At 47.3% G+C, this 12,131-nt stretch overlaps 1 protein-coding gene across 5 annotated transcripts in view; it reads left to right on the forward strand.

The window, feature by feature from the left end:
* The first annotated feature begins 2,825 nt into the window (after nucleotides 1-2,825).
* The window catches only part of Banf2 (barrier to autointegration factor 2), a 38,373-nt gene continuing 29,067 nt past the window's right edge, over nucleotides 2,826-12,131 (forward strand). For 3 of the 5 annotated variants that reach the window (XM_021156256.2, XM_021156255.2, XM_021156254.2), the window contains exon 1: nucleotides 2,828-2,970. The gene's annotated coding sequence lies outside the window, so the exon portion shown is untranslated. Of the gene's footprint in view, nucleotides 2,971-12,131 lie in introns of all 5 variants that reach the window. The other 2 variants (XM_021156258.2, XM_021156257.2) reach the window with 1 other exon arrangement.

Consider the following 12,131-nt stretch of genomic DNA (forward strand, 5'->3'; position numbering starts at 1 on the left):
CTCTCTCTCTCTCTCCTCCCTCCCTCTCTCTTAAGACAGGGTCTTATTGTGTTACCTAGACTGGCCTTGAACCTATTGGCCTCCTGCCTTGGTTTGCTGAGCGCTTGGATTACAGGCAGGCATATGACCACACACACCTGCCAACTTCCTTTAGATCTCTGGTTATGGGTGAAGAGCTGACGCCGCTCCTGGCAGAGTGTTCTGATGCCATAGGTGTCATGCAGTCTTGTGCCAAGTGAAAATGGAAACGAGGGGAACTCTGGAGGGCTTTGTCTCTCCAAATGACCCACCAAATGTGACCAACCATAGCTCTTCCAGAATTCCCCCACATGAAGTGTCTGGTTGGAGAAAATGGAGGAGTTTGAGGCATACTTTCTAGCCATACTCATTTCTGTGGGGTTGTGTGTGGATCTTGGCCTGGGGGAGTGGGGGGAGCAGACTCCAGAGGGGCTGCTAAGGAGAGAGGACACCAGGAGGGGGAGCCGAGGTGGGAACTGAAGTCCACTGCAAAGCCAGTGAGGGAGTTGGATTGATCCGATTGACGCACTTGGAAGGTGAAACGAACTCACAGCATTGTGTAGGGTACCTGGAGAACATCTTAATTCTGTCCACCAGCACACCTTTCTCAACCACTCCCCAAACATTTGAGCAAGAGCTTTGCCTCACATGGTATGAGCCCCACCTGCACAGTCTTGCTTCAAGCAGGAGAGGCGAAAACAGAAGAAATGTGCAGAGCCCATCAACACTCATGGACAATGTGAGAAGCCTCCCTACATGGGAGAAAAAGCCTTCAGGCCAGGTTTCCAAGCCTCTTCCTGAACATACCCTCTGGCATGTTTTCTTAAGGTAACCCTGACTGAACTCCAAAGGGCAACCTGCAGAACGCCTCCACCTGCCCTGGGACCTTCCTCTTGCCTGCTATTCCCAGATCTTCCATGATATTCTAAGAGAGCTCATGTTTCTCTTTCTAACTGTGCCCTTTGTGGGCTTGGGATGTAGCTCAGGACAGCATCTGTCTAGGATGGTTTCATTCCTCAGCACTTAAAAAAGCCAGGCCAAGGTAAGGTCTGAGCCAGGAATGGCGTGGTACATATCTGTAATCCCAACACTCCCAGGAGGTAGAGGCAGAACAATCAGGAGGGGTTCAAGGCCATTCTCTACTACACAGTAAATTCAAGGCCAGAATAAACTATATGAGACCCTTTCAAAAGAAAAAAGAAATAAATGTGGCCCTCTCAAGGACATACAGTATTTCTTATTCATGTCTTAGGTTGATTTCCCCTGAGCCAAGGACTCAGGAAGCATTAGTCTGGGGCTTATTCCTAGGGGGATATTGGGCAGAACTGGCAGAGCTGAAATAATAGAAGAAAGCAGTAAGAGATGAGTTATCAAGCCATCCCAGATGTGGGCATGAAGGATTCAGTCCTAGGTGGTCCTTGGCCATTTCCATTAAGGGTTCACCACTGGCCGAGGGTGTTCGACCGGAATGACTGACCGTCTGTGACTATGGTCACCACGTGCTGTGGCAGGGTGTGCTCCAGCAGCTGGAGAAAGCTTCAGGGCAGAGATATAGGCATGGCAGCTGGAAGTCAGGCTGTCTTCCTGCTGAGGTAGAGCCGCCAAGAGGCTGTGGGCAGGACCCACGGCAACACCAACAGGGAGGCCCCCCATCATGGCCTCAGGCTGGCCAATGAACAGATCCTCAACAAAGTCCAGGCTCTGCTCGCCCTGGCCTCAAAGGCACAGATCCTATTTGTTCTTCAGAAAACTCAAAATACTGCCATCAGTCGGCTGGGACTATTTTAAGATCAAATAGAGGAGACCAGCACCCCTCACTTGCCCTCATAGTGCATTGTAGTTCCTGGACCCACAGTACCAGCTTCATCTGCCCACTTGCTAAAAATGTACATTTGTGGGTTTCACCCCAGACCTACTGAACCAAGATCTCTCTGGTGCAATCTGTGCTTGAGACCTACTGTGCAGATCCTAAATTTGAGAATAACTCAACAGGTTCCAAAATGAAGTGAGTGTGTGTGTGTGTGTGTGTGTGTGTGTGTGTGTGTGTGTGTGTGTAATTTTTGAGGATGGAGTACACGTGGAGGTCATAGGACATTCTCTCCTTCCACCATGTAGGTTCTGGAAATCAAATTCAGATTATTGAGCTTGGTGACAAGCATGTGTACCCACATCATTGATGAATCCATTTTGAATGTTCTCCGTGATAGAATCCCTAAGCACCAGCAGAAAAGAGGGCTGAGACCTCAGGAAAAGGATTTATTCCATCCTCTTTGATGAACTCTTTGCCTTTTAGTACTATTAATGATAAAAGTATTCCTAGTTATTGGTTACCAACCATGAAACAAAGACAGCTACCACAGTAGATGATAACCTAAAGGATAACTCTGCTGGATTTCAATGGTGGATTTGTGTCCCCGTTTCCTAGGCTAATATTTAAATTATTTTGCTTGTTTTGAGGCCACAGGAGATGGACAGTGCATATTGCAGTGGGCGGGATGGAGAGCAGTCAGAAGGAAGGAAACAAAAAGGCTGCCCTGGAATTTTAAATGAATCACAGAAAGTGTGACAAGTTGAGGGTACACATTAGTCAGTTGGTGGGAGGCAACCTTAACAAAGATGGGGTTGGTTTAGTTGAGTTGGCCCAGGGTAGGTGTGGTCAAGGATTAGAATGGCAAGCAGCAGAGGTGATGTCACACCTGGTCTCACAGGCTGATGATCTACAAGGTAGATACATCTCATTGCTTCTCAGCCCCTCCTGTCCCACCCTGTTCGCTCATTCCAAGCTGCCACAGAAGGGCTATCTCAGTAGTATGACATCACAATGTGACCCATTCAGGGTCTTGGGACTGATTTATCTCAAGGGCCCAGCATATATACTACTGTGCGCATTGAGCTTACCCGCAGTTACAGATCCAAGTAAGAAGCCTGCTACTGCCTGACCAAGTCCACCTGGTGAGTACTGATACCTTGTCCCTAGGCCCCCAGTACCAGGACACAGCCAACAGCTGCCTTAAAGTCCTCATGTCACACTAGGACAGAATGGGCCCAACTGGTAGCCAGGAATATGCAGGAACGAGCCCAAACTCCTCTTGGGAATGTTGACATAGCTGAGGCATACCTGCCTCCTTCTGAGCCTCCAGCCATCACCTAGGTAAAGGTCACCCATGCTCTTGAGGGATCCCTGTGGAAGAGAGGCTACATTTGCAGGTGCCAAGCCCTCTGGAGTATATTCCCCAGCCCTTACCAAGGCCATAAGCAGCTATTGGATGAGCACATTCTTCTCTATGGGTAGCTTTGGGTTACCAAGCTAAGAGGGGCTTGTGATTGGCAGAGAAGAAGGAGTGAGCAAGCATGGTGCCAGGGAACATGCCAGACCATTTGCTTCTGTTACTGTGCTTCATTCCCAGCACTGATCTGAGAATTAGGTTATTCTTATGCTCGCCACAAAGGATCAGAGGAACCGAGGACTGTGTTCTGTGCTGCTGTGCACTGAAAGAAGGAGAGTAACCTGAAATGTGTATGTGCTCTGCACTAACTGTCCCCAACAAGAGTGCTCTGGAAATTGAAGCATGAACTCATAGGCCAGCCTGGCCTTCTGTCAGCATGGCTGGGGACGGGGATTCTCAACATCAGTAGGACGTTAGACTAAAAGATCTTAAAGACCATTTCCAGATCCCACATGGCAGAATTCTGAATTACATAGCTCGCTTAACTTGTGTGAGCCTGGACAATCCAGACCTCCCATAGCAATGGTGTAGTTTGTGTTAGTTTGGCAGAGCTGGAAGGAACCCTGGAGATCAATTACACCTACCTGCTGAGCACCAAGTGGTTACAGCAGCATAAGCTAGCTACCTGGGTTATCCGAAGCCCACAGGACTGATACAGGGTTAATGAACACTGAGCAGATGAACAAGGGAGCTAGGCCTGGGCATTAGTCAACACTCAAGCTCTTCCATTTTTCTTACAAAACTATCAATTTGATTATGGTGCCAGGCATAATGGCAGATGCCTGTGAGCCCAGCACTCAAGTGGTAGAGGGAAGAGGACCAGGCGTTCAGAGTCATCCTCGGCTGCATAGAGTTCTAGGCCAGCCTGGGCTACATGAGACCTTTTCTCAGAAAACATAAAAGATGATAGCTATGGCTGGCTTTGGGCTCATGACCACCAATGTCCCCATTTCAGAAATGGTAATGGTTATAGAGCTGGCCCAATGTTAAGGTACCGGAGAAGATGTCACAAGCATTCAGTAGCAACGCAAGTCTTGTTCATGTCAAGGAGACCCGGCATTTCCACTTGCAGCAACTTTCTTAGACTGCACAAATAACATTTCTTAATCACATCTCTTTGGCTCTCTCTCTCTCTCTCTCTCTCTCTCTCTCTCTCTCTCTATTTGTTTGTGGGTTTGGTTTTTGTTTTTTTTTTGTGTGGCCATTTTTTTGAGTCAGGGTCTTTTTTGGGGGTGAGGGGTTCGGTTTTTCAAGACAGGGTTTCTCTGTATAGCCCTGGCTGTCCTGGAACTCACTTTGTAGACCAGGCTGGCCTTGAACTCAGAAATCCACCTGCCTCTGCCTCCCAAGTGCTGGGATTAAAGGCATGCGCCACCACGCCCGGCTTTGAGTCAGGGTCTTATATAGCCCAGACTATATAGTGATCCACCTGCCTCTACCTCCTTAGGACTGAGGTCATAGTTGTACAGTGACCGTGTCAACCTTTCTGAATCTTCCCTTTGGACAAGTTTACATTGTCTTCCTGATTCCATATTCTAAGCCCCTCGTAGGCTTTGTCCAAGATGGCGTCAGCTTCTCTACAGACTGCCTGTTTCAGTGCCTGGACATTTCCTTCGGCTGGGATGGCACAAAGCAAGTATTTCCACACCAACAGATGTTCTGGGCTGAGGAGGAAAAATATGCTAATGGAAATGAGCCTTGTCTAATTGTGGCAATTTCCCTTCTGTGTGCCACCCTGAAATAGTAGCCATGCCCTGTGCTTTTTTTCACACCAGGGAGCCCCAAATTGGTGGCAGAAATGAGGCTACAGAGCAGCCAGTGAATAGACGCTGAAGCTACTAATATGAAGGAAGACTCTAGCCTCTTCAGCATGAGGCACCCAGGGCCACTGTCACTGGCCTTGATTGTTGGTGAACTTAACTGTTCTCCACTGTTGAACTTGAAGAGCCTTATCCAACTAAAAGAAAACAGACCTCCAGGAAATGAACAGAGGACCAGGCTCCAGAGCAGGTGATCAGTCCTCTCAAACTCAAATCTGAGTTTGTATCTGATGTGTCTGATAGCCAGCACTGGTCAATAGAGCGTTCTTCAGTGATGGGTCGGTTCTCTGTTTGTGCCAACCAGTGGGGCAGCCACCAGGCCCTTTGGGGCCACGGAGCCTTTAAAATGTGGCTAGTGGGGCCGAAGAACTGCATTTAAAATTTTAATTTAGATCACACTGCTCTTCTTGGCTACAACTAACTAATGAGCTGGACAGGGTAACTCTTTCTCCCGCTTCTGTGATGTCATCTCTGACCTCAGCCTCTCCCTCTCCAGAGTGTTCCCTCTCTCCCTCTCCCTCTCCCTCCCTCTCTCCCTCTCTCTTTCCCTCCCTCTCTCTCTCTCCCTCCCTCCCTCCCCACTTCCAGGCTGCCTACATTCTGACTCTGGCTTTTCATTTTTATGTGTTGCTTCCCGGCTGGTACTGTTTTCTAGGTCATCTCATGGTCTCCTTTCTTGGCCACAGTTCACTAGGAGGGCTTCAGAAGGTCTCCTCTTAGAAGGAAGGCCCTCATTTATCTGTATCCAATCCCACAACCAGTCAATCCTCAGCTTTCTGAAAGCATCATCTCTGTTTCGCCTCATTTATTGGCATCTCCCAAGAGTTTCAGTTCCCCCAGAGCGTGGGTGCTGTCTTCGCACCTGCCACCTCATGCCTGGGACAGTGCCTGAGAGGATAAGTGCTCAGCCAGAATCATATCTAAGCCAATGAACAAGCTGCAGGCAGCCACTGTAGTGATGGGAGGTGGTCAGCTCTGCCATACCCTTACTGGGTACCTGACTGGGTAACCCCGACAAGTAGCTTAGTGCAGCAAAGGTTACTTATTTCTCTCAATTCTATGACTTGGAAACCAGGCACTTTTCTTGGTGTGACATCAGTGAAGTTCACTTAACTGCACTCAGCTATAACAAAAGCTGGACTAGGTGACCCATGTAGGCCTCACTCACATGTCTGAGGTTTCCAGTCCTTCCAGGTAGCATTCCCTTGGAGGTAACTTGGGTTTCCTCATAGCATGGTTATCATGGAGGGTGGGGGGATACCATATTTTAATTCAACATTTAGCTTCTGAGGGAGAAAGTAGAAGATACCAGTTGTTCTCACCACACATATTGATCAAGCCAAGCTATGGAGCAAGCTGAGATAAAAGGGGAGAGGAAGTTCTTTTGTGGGTGATCAGGAAGCACAGATCAGGAGGAAAGATTCCAAGGGAGCTTCCTGTGCAGACAAACCTGGGTACTACAGATACACAGAGTCCCCACTGTCTTTCAACCTCTGGGGGCCCCTTAAATCCAGATCTGCTGGGTCTAAATGGGCCTAAGACTTCATTCTTAAGTCAGCTGCAAGAGAGCCATGACTGCAGGTCAGTGGGTACTCTCAGAACACAGCCCATCAAGGCTGACTTTACTCTTAGGTTTGTCCCCAGTCCCACCAATAGGCTTCCTTCCCTTGAGGTAAGCATTACCCTCCTCTGCTAGGTCCCCTTCTCTGTCACCTGCACAGGTGCCCACACAATAGCATGGTGTGACTGACTACCTTTTGTGGGACTCTGTTCTCCAGACATGATGTGGCCTCTTATGGTTCAAAGTCAGCAGCTATGATTATCCTCACAGGACCCTCACAAGTTTAGGCCCACTAACATTTCTTCTTGGAGGAGAAAAAAGACTCACAAGGCTCAGGAAAGGCAGCTCACATGCAGGACTTGAAGAAGCTCATGATGCTGTACATGAGACTCTGGGGAGATGCGTCAGAAATGGGGCCTTTCTCTGCCCCCTCATGCTGTTTAAGGAGTTATGCTTGCTGGGGGGGCTTGTAGACACAGTGCAGTGGTGTAACACCCTGTAACTTACCCATGCCCATATGAGTAATCAATTAAACTCATTGGGTCACCAAGTTGATTTTGGGTGGAGTGGTTTCTTTGGTTTGTTGTTGGTAGCTTATCTGAGGTAAATACATCTTTGTTCATGTCTTCTCAGGAAATGTTATACACACACACACACACACACACACACACACACACACACACACACAAACCCAACCCACAATCCTACTCTCAAACACGGCCACATGTTCTTTTTTTTCTTTAACATTTGGTTCGAATCATGCTCTCCCCCACCCTTGTAAAATTGGTGGGTGAGGCTTTCACAGTTATAGGATTAGAAACCAAATTCAAACTGCACATAGTCTCTGACATATGATGGTTTAAAGTATGATATTTCAATCTTTTTTTTAAACATTTAAAAATTTTTATAAGAATTTTTGCCTGCATGCACATATGTGTACCACATGCATGCCTCGTGCCCACCAAGACCAGAAGAAGGCACCAGATCCACTGGAACTGCAGTTACAGTTGACTGTGAGGCACCATCTGGGTGCTGGGAATCAAACCAGGGTCCTCTGCAAGAGCACCAAGTGCCATCAACCATCTTGATGATGGTGTGAAAGCCACGTGCATGCAGCAGAAGTCGCACCTGGAATTCTGAATTGTGATCTCTTCCAAGGCAGATGACGTGAAGTCCAGTTGTTTCTAGGGATGCTGGGCAAGGGTCATGAACTTCAGCTTCAGTCAGCCATCTGTTCACACGTCATCATGAGACAAAGCTAGAGACTGTACAGGATTCTGCACTCAATAGCACACTTGAGATATTCCTCATCTTATTGAAATTATCTTTTAATTTGGTCCAACTTGGTGCTAATACGTTTAAAAGTGATTAAGGTACACTAAGGCGTGATGTTCAGCAAGTGAGGTTCTTAAATGCAATTTCAACTTCCAGTGTGCATAGTGGGATGTAAACACATAAGTCAAGGACCATCTGTAGTCTAAAAGAATTTTCTGGATGTTGTGGTACAGTCCTGCAACTCCAGGTACTTGTGAGGCTGACAGGAAGATCATAAATTCAAGAGCTGTCGGACTATGTGTATAGCTAGAGGTTGAGCTGGGCAACTTGGACTCTTAACTCAAGTTAAAAAAAAAAAGTGGAGGGGAGGAGAGAAAGGACATAATTCAGTAAGACTGTGTTTGTATAACATATGTGAAGCCCAGATTGAATCTGCAGTACTGAAGAGGAGGAGGAGGAGGAAGAGGAGGAAGAATTGATTGGAGTACATTAGGCCTTTGGGACTGACTATATTCAGGCCCTCAAGTACTGATGTCAAGAAGGGTGTTAGACACCCTCAGTTCTTCCTCCCCTAAGGATCTCTCTGGCAAGATCTACTCCATAGAAGAGATGTCCTGCCTCTGTGCACTAAGCAACCCCAGCAGAAAAGGGGTACCTTTCCTCTCCCAGACTTTCCATTAGAAGTCCCAGCATTCTCTGGTTGGCCCAGCTAGACCCACACATCCATATACAGCAGTTACTATGGGGAAGTGGGTGTGTTCTCCTGTGGCCTGGATCACTGTAAGTCCCTGAAGCAAACGGTAGGTTGGTCCCTTCCAGGCCACATGAAATGATAGCAGAAAAGGGTCTTTTTTTCTTACTGAAGAGGAAGAAGAGTTACTAAAAAGAAAACAACAACAACAACAAAAACCTCTCACCCCAGTTAGTCATGAGGGCTGGTATGGAGGTCCCCTGTTGGCTAGGAGATCAGAGGGCAGACAGGGTCTTTGTAAGTTCCAAAGAGCCCACTGCAAATCAGGCCTCCAAAACCATAGGACAACTTCAGAGAGGTCCTTAAATTAAACTTTAGGATGAAAAGAAACCTAAAAGTTAGCCAAGGCATGCTCCATCCCCAGCATCCTGGTTCAAGGAATGTTACTTAGTGATCCTTAAAAGACTGTTGAGAAAGTCTAGGTGGCAGTGATTTGGTCTCCTAAATTATCAGCTCTTTTGTTCCACAGGACGCATCAAAGTCTTAGGTAAGCAGGAATAGCCTGGATCCTCAAGAGTTCAGGGAGGATAGGAGACAGCTGAAAGATTGTTAGTCTAACTCCACTGGTAGCAAGTTGCCTGGGTCTCCCCTGCTCTCAAGGCACAACCAGCAAGAAAGACATTTGTGTCTCAAAACTGTGGGAGCATTTCTCACAACAGCCATCAGTGCCGAAGCAGAGGATAGAAGCTGGGGGTCTAATCCAATGCACTGCTGATAGGGTTTACCTAGAGATGTGCCATACCCGCCCCAGAGGCCTTCAGGAAAACAAGTTCCCCATCTGTTATGCAAATTATTACTAGGGACCCAGAGGAAAGGCTGCTGTGGCAGCAAGGATGCTGGGCCTCTGTCCCTCTCTGAGGCTCTGCCCTGCCACTGCTGAGCTGTCTGGAGTTCTCCTGAAGCCTACCCAGACATTTTTGGGTTTTGTCTTTTTCTGGAGACATTGCTACTCATTGTACACTCATGGTTGTGTACAACTGAGGCGTACACAACCATGTGCAGAGGTGATTGGAAAAAGAGGGTCTCACTCAACACTAGTGGGCGGGGCAGGGAACCCAGTATGGCATCTCTCAGCAGTATTCCTTCCTCCAGAGATGGGCAGAGACCTCTGGAATGAGGAAGGCTTAGACCATGCTATGAGGGAGGGTGAGCTGGAGAATGTCTTTATAAGCAGCTATAGGTTGGGAAGATGACACTGTCTCTGGACCTTTGAAGAAGTTGTAAGCCAGAAACATGAATGAAACTCAGAATATGTTAGAGTTGCTGTGTGCATTATCCATCTTATAGATGAAACCAAGGCCAAGAAAAAGTGGGTAATTGACTTGGTCAAGTCACGTGACTAGTTATATCTGGGATTGTTCCTATAGGGTGTGATGGATCATGCCTCATACTGTGTATAAGCATCTCCTTGTACTATCAGAAATCTCTCTGACCCATACCACCCTTCCCCCTGTGTTTCTTCTGTCTGAAGGATGTCTGTTGTTTTTCTTGACACACCTTGAATTACTGCTCACCAGCTCCAATGTGGACCCTGTGAGGAACAGGGGTACTCAGAGAACCTTAGCCTAGCCTGAAATCCACCCCCTGCTTGCTGCAAGCCAGAGGAAGCAGGTGAAAAGTGTAGAAGGCTCCATGGGTCTCGTCTTATGAAAACACAGCCACCCAACCATTAAGATGACGTCACTGTAAAGCTAAACAAGATCATGCTTAGCCAAAGCTTCGAGAGTCAGTGCCACGAGTGTGCCACACACTATGCCAGGCAGGGGGTGAGAACTGAAGGAGAGTTAACGCTTCCAGAGCATAGCACTGCCTGTTTCCTACTAGAGAACCTATGGTGTGGTTATATGGGTTGCTTTGGTAATGGAGCTTTGAGACCCCACTGAGCCTGGGCCCTTCCAATGGGCTATTCAGTGACCCTGCATAAACTTGAACCTAGACCACACAGGGAGGAGGGAAAAAAAGCCATTGTTTAGAGGCTCAAGTCACAAATAATTTTCCGAGCACAAAAATCAAGCTGCGACTTCTGATCAAGTATATAACCTTAAGAATGCTATTAGACTCTTTAGCCCTGTTCCCTTATGTAGCAAGCTGGCTAGAATGTGTTTCTGGTGGGGGTATTAAGCTGATTCTGAAATAGCAACAGTCCTGGCCCTTCTAGAATAAGAACTTCTTTGGTGGTGGCCAGAATGGAGGTTGCAGGTCTGTGTGTGTGTGTGTGTGTGTGTGTGTGTGTGTGTGTGTGTGTGTGTGTGAAGTTCAAGGTGTCCAGCCATTGAGTAGCAAACCAGCTACTTGTCGCCTGTCCACCTGTGTCTTGGTGTGGCTTCTGTCTCACATTGCTGCTCAGAGTGAATCAAGCAGCATTCACTGTGCAGATGAGATGGCTAGGGGCACGAAGTGTGCAAATGGCTCTCTCAGCTCTCCCCTATACAGGAGCACAGGTACCATACATGTGTGCTCAGTCACTCCCAGATGACTCTACCCAAATTCCATGCAGAAGACTAGATCTGAGTAGAGTATCTTCTGCACACTTTTCCCACCAGAGCCTTGGAAAGACATCCAGATCACACCAGCACTCAGGGGACCCTGAAAGAGCTGGAACCTGAGCATGGAATGCTAAGCCAGGTTTGCAGGTCTGGAAACCCAGCCATCTTCAGGGCAGGACCACTAGGATGTGCATCTCACTGAGGAACATGGAGGGAGAGGTGAGAGTGATGGTCACCTCACGGGGAAGAGCAAAACTATCCCAGATCAGCTTCATCCAAAGTTTAAGGGGAAAGCACCAATCCAAAGTTCAGGTTTCCTAGGAGATGGGACTTACTTGAAAGGACTCTGAACCTGAGCTGCCTGATCTACAGTAAACTGAATGTATGATGTCTAGTTGTATTGATAAATACAGATGACACGATTTCCTCTGGAAGCAAAGTCCATAACAACAGAGGGAAACTAGTGGTATAGATTGGTTTGGTTGCATCCGTGTTACAAATATGCAAGTTATTGGCCAACAGTTAAAATTTGGCAACTTGAGGCAGGCATGATGGCACATATCGGTAGTTCTAGCACTCAGACAGCTGGGAGAGAAGAAACATCTCAGTCTGAGGCCAGTTCAAAGCAAACTATGGCTTGACAAAATCTTGTCACAAAAGAAAAAAAAAGTTGCTATTCTGTGTGATAACACATACTGTAATTTTAGCATTTTGGAGGCAGAGGCAGATCAGGAACTCAAGTTCATCCTTAGCTACACAAAAAGTTCAAAAGGCCAGCCTGGGCTACATAAGACTACATCTCAAAGGAAAACAAAATAAACACCCCCTGTCCTCCAAAATTGGAGGCAAGCATGATGGTATCTTGTAATCCTAGTACTTGGAAGCCTGAGGCCGGGGGACTTGAGGGAGTTTGAAGCCAACCTCAGCTACGTAGCGAGTACTAGGCTAGCCTGGGCTACATAGCAAGACTTTGTCTTTTTTTTTTTTTTTTTT

The sequence above is a fragment of the Mus caroli genome, chromosome 2 (genome assembly GCF_900094665.2).
Source record: "Mus caroli chromosome 2, CAROLI_EIJ_v1.1, whole genome shotgun sequence".
NCBI lineage: Eukaryota > Metazoa > Chordata > Mammalia > Rodentia > Muridae > Mus > Mus caroli.